Below are 12,052 nucleotides of genomic sequence, written 5' to 3' on the forward strand. Positions count from 1 at the left end.
AATGTCTCAGAAGCTTTCTTTACAGTAGCTATAAATATCCATGTCTCAGTGTGGAAGAGAAATACTTGTCCTTAGCTGCTTTTCTTAAAAAAAAAAAAAAAGAAAAAAGAAATGTGCTATTACTAGAGATTGTTGTTAGTGGTTTTTGTGGCACATGGATCTTGGATGGAGTTCAACCATGATGTAAAAAAAAAAAACAACAACAAAACAAACTCTTCCCTCCCCCGCACTTTGTTCCCCTGAGGGGGGGTCGATAGCTGTTAATCTCAACCTCGGGTCTTCTACCAGAGACCCGAGTGCTTGAGGACCGTCCACAGTATCTTTGCTTTTACTAGGACTGCCGTTTTCTGAACTGAGATCTCAAGTTTTGCCAGAAATCTGTTGCCAAAGACTCACCAGAATGTTTTTTCTGATTTTGTTGTAACTGGGTCAGATATTGATTGGTTGTTTTTCTGATTCCGCAACAATCAAAAAACAACTGGAATGAAAACTTAGAATGTGTCTTCCACCTGACTATAGGCTCATAATAATTGCACACAGAACACTTATATGTAATTCAAATATCATCCGTATACAAGTTGACACAACTAATTTGATCTGTTTTTTGAATCTTTCATTTCCATAATTTTTGACTTATTTAGTGCGTAGATCCTTATGTTACGTAACCCGCAATTAGTAAAGGACTTTTATTTTTGCGGGCCCACTTCCTGTGTTGCCCAAACTCTGCTAACTTATTTAAAGCCCCGCCTCCAGTGCGCAGTAAAAGATCCTCACCTGTTCCACTGTGATTGTGGTTTGCTGTTGGCGTCTTCCTCAAGAATTCCTCCAAAAATCTTTGAACCTATTGATTTGATTGCTGGGTGAGTTTGTTATTTGTTAACAGTGTTACTTTTTCATGTGGTACTTCTGCTCGATTGCTCATTGGAGCGCTGTTTTATTAGAATCACTGGCATTGTTTACCTGGACCGTCACCGGGATTCTGTCAGTGCTGATTGTGGCTAAGTACGCCCCACTCTCTTCAAAAAGGTAACTTATTGCTGAATTTTGTGCCTGTTCTGACAAGTTTACATTGATACTGAAGTTTAAGAGAAAATTGATCAGGACAGAATGTAGCTACACTTAAGTTGATATTGCGCAGTATATTTATTTATTTATTTATTTATTTTCCTTCCCTCACTCTGCTTGAGTATTTGATGATTAATTTATTTTATTTTTCTTGATTGATATTTTGGAAGTGCACTTTAACTTTAGCACTTTAACTTTAAATTGATTAGTTGAAATATGATAGTTTTGTTTTATTTAAATTATGGTTAATTTAACTTGATTGAAATGTTTGTTTGATTACTGGGAATCTAATTATTGCATTTGCATTTAGTATGCATAAACTAGATGTTTAAATTTAATAATTATTTCCTTTGTATTATTTGTACATAATTGTTTTTGATAAAACACTTAATGAGTTTTCTGACCTTTTTAGGTCGTTATTTATTTTTTTTTTTTCCACCTGTCGGATCAGATCCTCATCTGGATCGAAAGATGGCGAGCTAGGAATGGACTATGGACTTTATGATTTGGAAATCAATTTATTGAGTCAATTCTCATGTGTCTCATTGTGTTGTTGTAATTGTCTGTTTTATTCAAATCACTTAATATATATTCACCAAAACTAAAAGCACTGCCTCCTGTTTTTTTTTTCACACCTCAGGCTCCTTAAAAGGCCACTCTTCTGATGCTGCTTATGTAGCCGCAGTTAACTGCCTAGCCCATAACTGTTACACTTAATATTTAAGTTACATTGAAACTGGACACAGTCCTCTGTACATACAAACAAACTTGCTTGATTTGTTTTTGCCTTCTTTTCTTGTTTCAGAAAGCCTCAGTTCTGTTGGCTATCTTGTGGTTTTGCACTCTTAGATGTTTGTGATTTTGATAGTTTACAAAGCATACGAAATCACACACAACACAGAAAATACTTAAGGCAGTATTTGGGTTTACAGTTGTCAGTTGCTGTGCAAAGTTCTGCACTTTGTCTGACTGGAAATAAAAATAATAAAATACTATAACATTTTTAAAAATGTGAATATTCACAGGCGGTTGTTAACTTTGTCTGAACAGGCGATGTTCAGATTGTGAAAAATGTTTAGCAACAACACTGAGAAAAAGAACCTTGTAAAATTTGCTTGCAAAAATAAAAACAAAAAGACTGGAGCCAAGTCAATTTATGCCTCTCATACGAACAACAAAATCTCCCACTAGATTACTGACAAAAAAGATTCTGAGAAATGCCTAGTTAATGCAGGCGTCTCAAGTCTTTTCTGTCTACACCCTCATGGCTGGGAGGTTGGGCCTGCCCTTTCACTGCACATATCCCTGAGGAGGCATTGCTACACTGGCTTGGCTGACAGGATACAGAGAAAGCAGCAGATCTACTGTGAACCTTCTTCGCTAGGTTCTGAACTGAGGTATGATCAGTTCTGCTTGCAGAATAGTTAAGAACATGTATTAGCAGGGATATCATAAGTCTATCTCCCTAAAACGGAAACACAATTCAGATACATCAGATATGATATCATTTTGGGACAAATCACTTTTACTTTAATACAATAATTTTGTCACACCATTTTACACGTCACATATTCATTATAGTGTGCAGCCCACGCTGAACAATGTGGGATGCTGCTTTGGGTAAATGTACCATCTAAATATGCTATGGAAATTTGTAGTGTATGAAATCATCTGTTAAAGTTCAGTCCTTGAACTGAAAGTAGTTGAATTACCTCCTCGACATGGAGTCCTGCCAATTTAATCCTAATTATTTGAATCTGCTTGGTTGAAGCTGAGCCACATCTGAAATTTGCAAGACGCTGACCATCAAAGCTTGACATTTATTATCTAACATTTATTTTCTGTAGGTGCCTCATGCAGAATCTAAGACCTAATTGAACATGTAAAAGTGTATATTTGTGAGAATCTGAAAGACTACAAAATGAGTTTAGAAAGGCATGTTGAAAAGTTTCAGTGACATAATTGTTTTTTTAAAGAGTATTTTTAAGATTAGCATTGATTAAAAATGTTTTGTTCTGGTGAACTGGTATACCGAAACAAATCATTGTTGAAAATAAAGACGTACACACACACACAGATGATTAAAAAAGTGTCAAGATAAGTATTATCACGTGCTTTAATGTATTCTCAAATTGTTCTGCTTGATTTGAGTTTGATTCATTTCCAGCAGATTTTCATAGCAGGTGCAAATGATGTTTAAAATTCACCCCATTTTACAGATGATTACCTTACAGAATGCAAGACATACTAGTTTTATTCAGATTAGTGTGCAGGGGTGTGTGTGTGCGTGCACCCACCCTCGTGCTCCCTGAAGTGGGTGTGGACCAAGAAACTAATGGTGACTTATTAACATCATAATTCAGCCAGGCAGGACAACTAATCACAGAGACCTCAGATAGACCAGCCACAAGGCGTGATGGATGAAACCTCAGTCAGTGTGTGTGTTCATGTTGATGTGCATGTGTATATCTATGGATGTATGTGCTTGTAAGTAAGAGACTTTGGGCATTAGTGATAGATGGCTTGTGCGGGGGTCCTTTCACACCGAGATGTCTTCTAATCAGTCTTAATGATTTGACTCTGTTGATGAGTAGCATGGATAAGAATGGGGCTGCAGGGGAGGGAGCAAAACTTTGAAACAGGAAACGCACATGGCCGAAATCCTGCCTGCTTCAGAAATTGAAGGCATTCAGGCTGAAAAACAAATCACTACGCCTTGTGAGTGTGTCCGTCTGTGTGGGGCTCATTAGTGTCTCATTTCTGTGTTTTTGAATGTATTGGGTCTTTTGAGCTCAAAGTTGGCTGTGCTGAGGTTGTTAGTCGCAAGGTGTATATGAGCCCGTCTTCTCCTCTGAGTCTGTCTATCTCTGAGCCTCCTCCCTTTGCAGTGCCACTCATCCATCTTTGACCCAGTCAGGGCTGTTTACACTCATTTAGCTCCAGCTGAGGTGCAGCAGTGCGAGCTTTGTGATATTTATAGACAAAGAAAGAATGAGAGTAAACAGGATGCAGCGGAAAAAAAAAACACACAAAAAAAAAAAAAACTGGTCCGAGAGATCAGCCAATTATAGAAAGACCCAGACTGCCTACACGGCTTCTGCTCGCTTCAACTTGCGGTTATTGTAACTAATGTCAGCAATGAAATTACTCGGCTTGGATAATTTACTACATGTCTGATAGGAGTTATTCATAACATGGACGTTTCCCCACCCTTCCTCTTTTTCTAGCTCTGTCCCTTAGCAAGCAGCAGGGGCCAGCGGAAGAAAGGAAGAGACAAACTGAATTAGTGTTCTTTTCATCATCCGTGACCAGCGAGCCGTCTGATAACCCTGATCTCATTATGAACGCTAATTGTTAAGTTCCCCCTCCTCTCATCCTCTCTTCCTCAGCATGCACACATTAAGAACTAAAGTAGTGAGGCTCATCTCAGTGAGATGAAGCCTCTCGTTCACTCTCCATCTTCTTGTTCCTAAGTATTTACTTCCTGCCCGTTAAAAGCGTCGACTTCAGTTCCAATATCCATTTCTACTATGATCATTTTTAGCAGTAACATAACAGATTTATGAAAGTCTGAATGCAATCTGGCAAATCTTTTAGCTTTCACATTTCAGGCTCTTTGAGGTCTGTTATGTACATCCTGTCTCCTTTCTGTTAAATAATTAGCAGCACCTTTGTGGGGTAGGGTTAGATATAATTTATGAGGATTTTATATGACAGAGTGAAGCCTTTCTCTGATGCTTTAGTGAACCAACAGCTTCATAAAGACCAAAGAACACAGCAGAGAGACAGCAATAAAGTTGTGTGGGCATTCAAATCAGGGATTGGTTGTAAGACATTATTTCAATCTACAGAATTAAAAGTATTTATCCCTTGGGTGTTTTGCCATTTTTATTTCTTTTACAAATCACTCATGCCAAAAATAAGTCTAGTTTAAAGATTGCTGCAAGCAAGTCAGTTAGATACAGCATGCACATAAAATTTTTGCTCTTGTCAGATGTGACCAAAATTAAAGTTTTTGTTCTACATGCAGAAAACTACGTGGCAGAACACAGTAAACATTACCCAAAAGAAACCTGGAGGAAGTGTCATGGTGGGACCCTAAACATATACCCAGTGGTACAATGGAATGGCTTACATTGAAGCCTATTCATGTTTTAAAATGGTCCAGTCAAAGTCCAGACCTGAATTCAGCTGAGAATCATTTGCAGGACTGAAATACTGCTGTTCACAGGCAGCTCTCTATTTAATCTGATCTTAAGCTACTTAAACAAAACAAATGGGCTCAAAGGTTTGTGAAAACATCCCATTGAACATGATTTTGTAGTCACAATCCAAATGTTTGGGTTTTCTTTTGTGTTGGTGTCATGTCTGACAAGAAACTAAATACAGAGTGATTCCTCTGTATTTAGCTTCTTAGTTTATTCTTTTGTTCTGTTACTTATATACATTACAAACTACACACTGTACATTTGAATTTATTTGTCTTTCTGAGTTCACTTTTGTAATATTAAATTGCCTCCCTTTGCCTGCATTTGGGTCCCCTACAACCATCAAACCTGTTTTGTGACATTTATTTTCATTTGAAAAATAAACGTACTCTTTTCCATCTACTTGACACTTTGAGTTTTGCTGTTTTATGAAATTCCAGTAAAATACATCAAAGTTTGTGTTGTATTGTATTCTTGAGTTTGCATTTTCAGTAGATGTAATGTGACAAAACCTTTACATATAAACTCTTTTGCAACACGGCACACGAATCCAGAATGGTTTGTTGTCTTGGTTCTGTGCTTTCCTCTCAATTTTTCCTGAAATTGAATCAAGTCTTCCATTCACTTTTTTCTTCAAACATAAGCAGTGTTTTGATTATTGGTTTCATCCATGCTTGCGCTATGAGTAATGGCCACCAGTTTTAACAGGGCTCTTGTCAGTATCCTGCTATTAATTAAGTCTTGATTGGAAGAAGAAATTAATCTAGTGGCGGTCCGCCCAATCAATAATCCATATGAGGGTTCCAACAAGGGCTGAGTCTACACTGCGTGATATATGTGGTTCTCTTAGACTGCAGGTGAGTTTTCACAACATGTATGTGTTTTCATCCTTATATCTACGAATTTGTGTTGCCTCTATCTGTGTCTTGTATAAACATGCACTGCACATACATATAGACTTTAATGTGGATTAAACAGATGGTATTTTGCAGACCTAAGACATCCTACAAGTTAGTCTAACAAGACTGTTTTCAATGTCATTTTAACTTGCAAATGATAAAAAAAAAAAAAAGGTTGGCAAGAAACCCCTTTTGTAAGTATAAAAAAAATTTAGATGGACAATTAATTTTAGCAATTAATAGTCTAGTTGTAGATGAACCTATCAAATTAGAAAATGTCAAAACGGCTCTGTATCTGGATGAAATATTAATGACCTAGTTTGCATTTGATTTAAAATTAATGAGGCTTCAAAAAGAATGCAAAATGAAAGTGTATTGTAAAAATGCATTCAAGCAAATTGCGATATTTTGCTCTCATTAAGGAAGTGTTTGTCATTTTCTTGCTTGTTGCTGAATGAAGATAAATGTTGACCATTTAAATATTGAGATAAATAATGAAAAATGTGGGTACAGCCTTCGATACAGTAATGCTTTAATTTTTTTGTGTAACTCGGTTGTTGTGTATTGCAGACTTCTGTCCAGGTTCCTCTTGAAAATGAGATCTAGATCTCAGCAGGGTTTACCTGGTTAAATAAAGGAAATAAATAAATAAAAATATACAGTTCAAAACACAAATAGAAAAAAAAAGTTACAAGTGCTTATATGTTTATTTTGGGATAGCAAATTAAGTTGAGCTTTTTAAATGCTTGATTAAGAACAAAAACACTGTTCACTTTAATCGGAATGGATAAAGTTTTTGAGTGTAAATGTGCAAGAATCTATACTTGGTTAGAAAGAGTAACAACATGAATGTGAGCTTGAGAATTTCCTTTAAAGACTGAATGTGCTTATTTTAATCCTGTAAATTGTTTTCACTCTTCATTGGTTGAAGTACATGTTTTCATCACAGCCTGTGTGAACAGTAATAATAAAAACCCATTCAATAATTTCATGACACTGAATATGTTCCACACTTTATTCCTATGCAATTCCCCTTGGGAATAAAGGAGCCAATAAATCCAGCTTTATCTTCCACTGTCTATAAACAAATTTTCTTATATAAGAATTCTGAAAACTACTCAAAGGAGCTGTTTTCTGTTTTGCCCAGTCTTTTCAGTGTGAGAATGTATGTGCACACTGCACAGTGTCTACATCAGTGCCTGCGTACTGTGTAATTCTCCACAGATAATGGAAAATCTTGGCCGGTTTCCCTTATCTTATTATTTGATAGACCAGATGAGAAATAGATTTATGATTCTGATTAATACCATTATATAGAGTTTATTGTTTCCAGCAGTCAGCTGAACAACTTCATATCGGTCCAGCTAATATATCAGAAACACCAATGCCGTGTGTTTAATAATGTTGTTGTTAGAAAAGCCATTTGTTCTCATTTGAGAAGAAAGTCTCATTTGGTTCGATGAAGCAGCACTCTGACTGCACAATGATGCTCACACATGCTGCTCTCGGGAAATACCAAGGAAATGCATGATAAGAGTAGTATTATTGCATTGTGCAAAGTTATCATATTGTGTTATTAAATAAGAGTAAATCACTTGAAAAATTACTAATGTAACAATGGGATGCAAAAGGTAGCACTTCTGTACAAATTGTGCAAACACAACAAAAAATTGCTGTTCCTCAGTGTCATAGTTATTGCAATAAACTTATTGTCATAGTAATAAGTAATATAGATAGATAGAGGGATAGACAGGAGGAGACTTTCAGCTTTATCACATATAGAGACAATGAGTTTCATTGATTAGAAAGTCTTTTACAGTTTTCTACTGAATTCCTCGCTATATTTAGCACAAAATCTTGTTTTCTACTGAGATCACCTGCTTTGGCAGAGTGTAGGCCACAGTCACAGCTGTGAACAGGGTTGCACTCTTAACAATAAATGAATGTGGCAGCAAAAAAGCTAATCGACCAAACAGTGCTGGTCACAATGGGATACCAGTACCCCTTAATCATCACACTGCAGCAAATTAATTACCACAATCATCTACCTACGGCAAATTAATTATCCCAATCAATCACCTCAAATTATAATCAGTCCTTAAAATAGCCTATGGTCAACTAGCAGCCAGAGGTTCTGGCCTACATTCAGTGCATTACAAATACACTAGCTATGCCTCCAAGTACACCCCTTCATACAAAGTACACATTAATGCAAAGAACCATTGAAATGTCAATAAGCAGAAACACATTGACAGATGTCGGCAATATTTCTTAACATTAAGAAAGCCCCCAATCTGTCCTCTGAAAACTGTTCCCAAATGACTCAAAGATCATAAAGAGCATGAGGTGTACAGAGAGGCTTTACTAAAAAGTGATAAAAGCCGACAAACAAACAGCAAAACAAAATTTGGATGTCTCGATCTCTCTTGTACATCACTGACAGGGAAAAATCGATTTAATAAAATAGTTTTGTCATCAAACAGTTTTACTGGATGTTACCGAATCATAGTAATGGCTAAAGATGCTTTTGATTAAGAGTGAATAAACGCCTAATAGTGATAATGAAATAACCACAGCAATTTCCATAATAAGATGTTGCTCTTAAGGACATTTTATTTATGTGTTTGTGTGTTTACAAATGATTTAGTGTCATCTTTTTAAGAAAATTAATTTTTCTATTATTCTTATGAACTAACTTTTTCTCAGAAGAAAAAAATGAAACACTCTCAAGTCTAGATAGTTTGTGTAGTTTCATCAAAATATCAAAACTTAAACGGTAAATGAATGAAATAAACAAAGAAAATAAGTTCATGAGTTGGATTAAATGTGGCTAAAGAACTAGTTATCTGCCTTGAAGAAAAACAGTTCCTCTGAAAATATTCATGTACTGAAATGTTTGAACAAACATTTAAGCCTTTAAAGACCTTCAGGAAGTCTGAAACAGGTGCGCTGTAAAATATTACAAGAAAGTCAAGTTCTTCGGAAGAAAAATGAAAAGAAACAATTAATGGCTTAGGACTTCTGCACTGGACAAGAGAACATTTTAGTGTTTCTTGTGAAACACTAAAACTTTTCCCCCTGACATATGGATATTTTTTCTAATGTGATAGAGAACTGTTTTGCAGAAAAGTGTCTGCGCGTCTACTCTAAAAATGTATTTTTATACCAACATTAAATCAACAGGATGAACAAAGATGACAAAACAAGCATTTTTCTACGATTATAAGTATGTTGTGTAGTTAAAAATGCTCAACCTTGTTCCACCCATGTTTTTTTTTTGTTTAAAATAATTACTCAATTTTGTGTCAAAAATACAAACCTGAGTCTTGTTTTGTAATGTAATTTTCTTCCTTCAGTCATGTATTTTCTATTAAAAAATCTTTCTCTTCTATCTGTGGCCTTTTGCCAAGCTGGCCCTTTGTTCACCCTTTCTCCTGTATGTCCCATGTAACCTTTCTTTCAGTGTCTGTCTTTTTTTGATTTGTGTCACTCACTTCTTGTTCCTGACATTCTGTGTTTCTGTCACAATGCCTTTGACTCCAGCCTAACCTTTTTCTCCTGCCTGCTCGTTGTGCTGATCTCTTGAAAACCGAGTAGACACTTCAGTTCCGGGGAAGATTTGTCTGAGCCATATTATGTGACACTCTGATGGCGCCTACTGGTGACTTTGGCGGCCTGAGACAGGAAGTCTTCTTCACATTTTATTACATGCCAAATTAAACACTATAGACAATGAAATTTATGCACTTAGTTGTGAAGGTTTCTACTATTGTGTGTCTTTTGTGGTTACTACATGCATGTGTTTGTGTGTACATGAAAATGTGTTTGTGTACCCAGGATTAACGGGAGTAATTTATTGTGAGGGGGTCCCTTGATGGCCCTTAGCCCTCAACTGGGCATGCTCCAATACCACACTTTGATTGGTCTCAAACTGTCCTGACAGGAAATCCATCTGTGGGCATCTGTGTTTCTGTGTGTGTGCGTTCGGGGGGGGGGGGAGAGGCTTGTGTGTACACACAGCGACGGATGCATCAGGATGACAACTAAATTGAATGCCAGGCCAACAAGGCCACAGGATCACAATGAAAGAGATGAGGACAACACTGCACAGAGCGATACTGTGGAGGAGATGCTGGCTGTAAGCCCAGAGATGACATAGGCAGTTGCGGAGAGATGCTTGTGTATAATTGAGTTTTAATGTGGTCCCTGATGAGGAGCCATAGACATCAGGGGGAGGAGAGAAGAAGAAGGCAGAGGAGCAGGAAATTGGAAAACAATGTCTTCTTCAAAGGGAGATAAAAGGATTTATGCACACAGTCTTTCTGATGCATCAGTCGCTCAAACCTAAATGGGAAATACGGTGGTCAATAATTTAGAGAATTATAATAAGTAACAAGATATTACACAGTACTGATAAAAGTAAACACACATTGTAATCTTAAGTGTTGCTAAGCAATTGAACTTTTCATAGAGTAAAACACTTCCCTGATAACCTACAGCTGAAATTTAGTTTGTTGCCACAACTAAAAAGGTCATTTCTGAAGCAACAGTTATAATTTCCAAGTAATACTCCAACTACAATATTGAAAGAGTTGTTCATAACAAAAGGAACACCTAACTGTGACGCTACCAAGTTAATATGCAGCAAAAATATCTGAGCAATGTGTCAAACATTGTTGAAACTGTGCCATGAAATTCCCCCCTGCAGTCCGGGAGTCAAGCTTGACATAAGCAAGGTGTACTCAATGAAGAGGATGATGACTGTGTATAAAAATGCACATTATTTTGCATGCAGTCCATCAGATTAAGATGCCCTATCAGTAATCAAGACATTGTAATTTTAGTCCTAGTCCATTTCTCTATCTTTGTAACATTGCCAGTCTTGGCTAAACTAAGGCTGGAAATGAAAGCTTGCATTAATTATACTCAAATGTATAATTAATAAAAGTGTATGCAAATAAGTATATACCACTGATGTAATCATCACCAGTTGTAGCCTATATGTTTACAAACATTGTAGAATATATCAGATGTACTTTCAATTAAAATCACTGATTCGTAAGTTTGATCTTCTTTTCATATTTATGTCAGTATTACATGGCATTATGCTGCAAAAGTTGCAGGTAGCAATAAAACAGCATGTACAAGAAAAAGTGCATTTTCTTCAAATAATCATACTCCAGCTCAGGTTTCTATTGCCATATGTGCCATGTTTCTCACTTTTCTAAACGAGTCTCCCTCAGTCTCTGTCTTTCCTTTTCCTTTTCCCTCTTGCTTAAAAGCCAGATGGCTTTTAAGCAAACGTCCAAGGTCATCCATTCCACTGTGAAGCCAAGTCTTGGTTCTGACTCAGGCCTTTGATGATCAGAAAGAGACTGGGTAAAAAAAAGGCATGCAAGGATAGTAGGCAACAGAAGACAGATGTAGAAAAATATTTTGCAAATTACACTAATTAGGAAAGAAGAGGGAAAGTAAAAAAAAACAGATTGGAAGGAGAAGTAAATAATATAATTAAAAAATAGATAACTACTAGTTTGGAAAAATAGAATACAGCTTTAAATACTGATCGAAAGATCAAGTAAATCTCACCAAATCTCACTCACGACCCTGCAAGGATAAGAGTTTTTGGTTAATGAATGAATGGATGGATGGATGGATGGATGGATGGATGGATGGATGGATGTAAATCTGTGTATTGAGTTAAAAATGCAACACTGTTACTAATTTAACAACCTATTATTTAAGCTTTTGTTGATCATTCTGACATAAAGTATGTTACAAATATTAACTTGAGAACAAATTAATTTACATTGATGTGTAATTACATTGCAAAAGTATCACAAAAAGACAAGGTTTGAATAATATCAAAAAGGGAGAAGG

General features: G+C 36.3%; 1 long non-coding RNA gene across 1 annotated transcript; it reads left to right on the plus strand.

Moving 5' to 3' along the window:
• The first annotated feature begins 767 nt into the window (after positions 1-767).
• On the plus strand, positions 768-5,799 carry LOC111607633. The gene is made up of 3 exons (XR_002752380.1): positions 768-860; positions 942-1,026; positions 1,478-5,799. It is a non-coding gene; the product is annotated as an uncharacterized LOC111607633 (long non-coding RNA).
• The last annotated feature ends 6,253 nt before the right edge of the window (positions 5,800-12,052 follow it).

Source organism: Xiphophorus maculatus, chromosome 1, assembly GCF_002775205.1.
Source record: "Xiphophorus maculatus strain JP 163 A chromosome 1, X_maculatus-5.0-male, whole genome shotgun sequence".
Classification (NCBI taxonomy): Eukaryota; Metazoa; Chordata; class Actinopteri; order Cyprinodontiformes; family Poeciliidae; genus Xiphophorus; species Xiphophorus maculatus.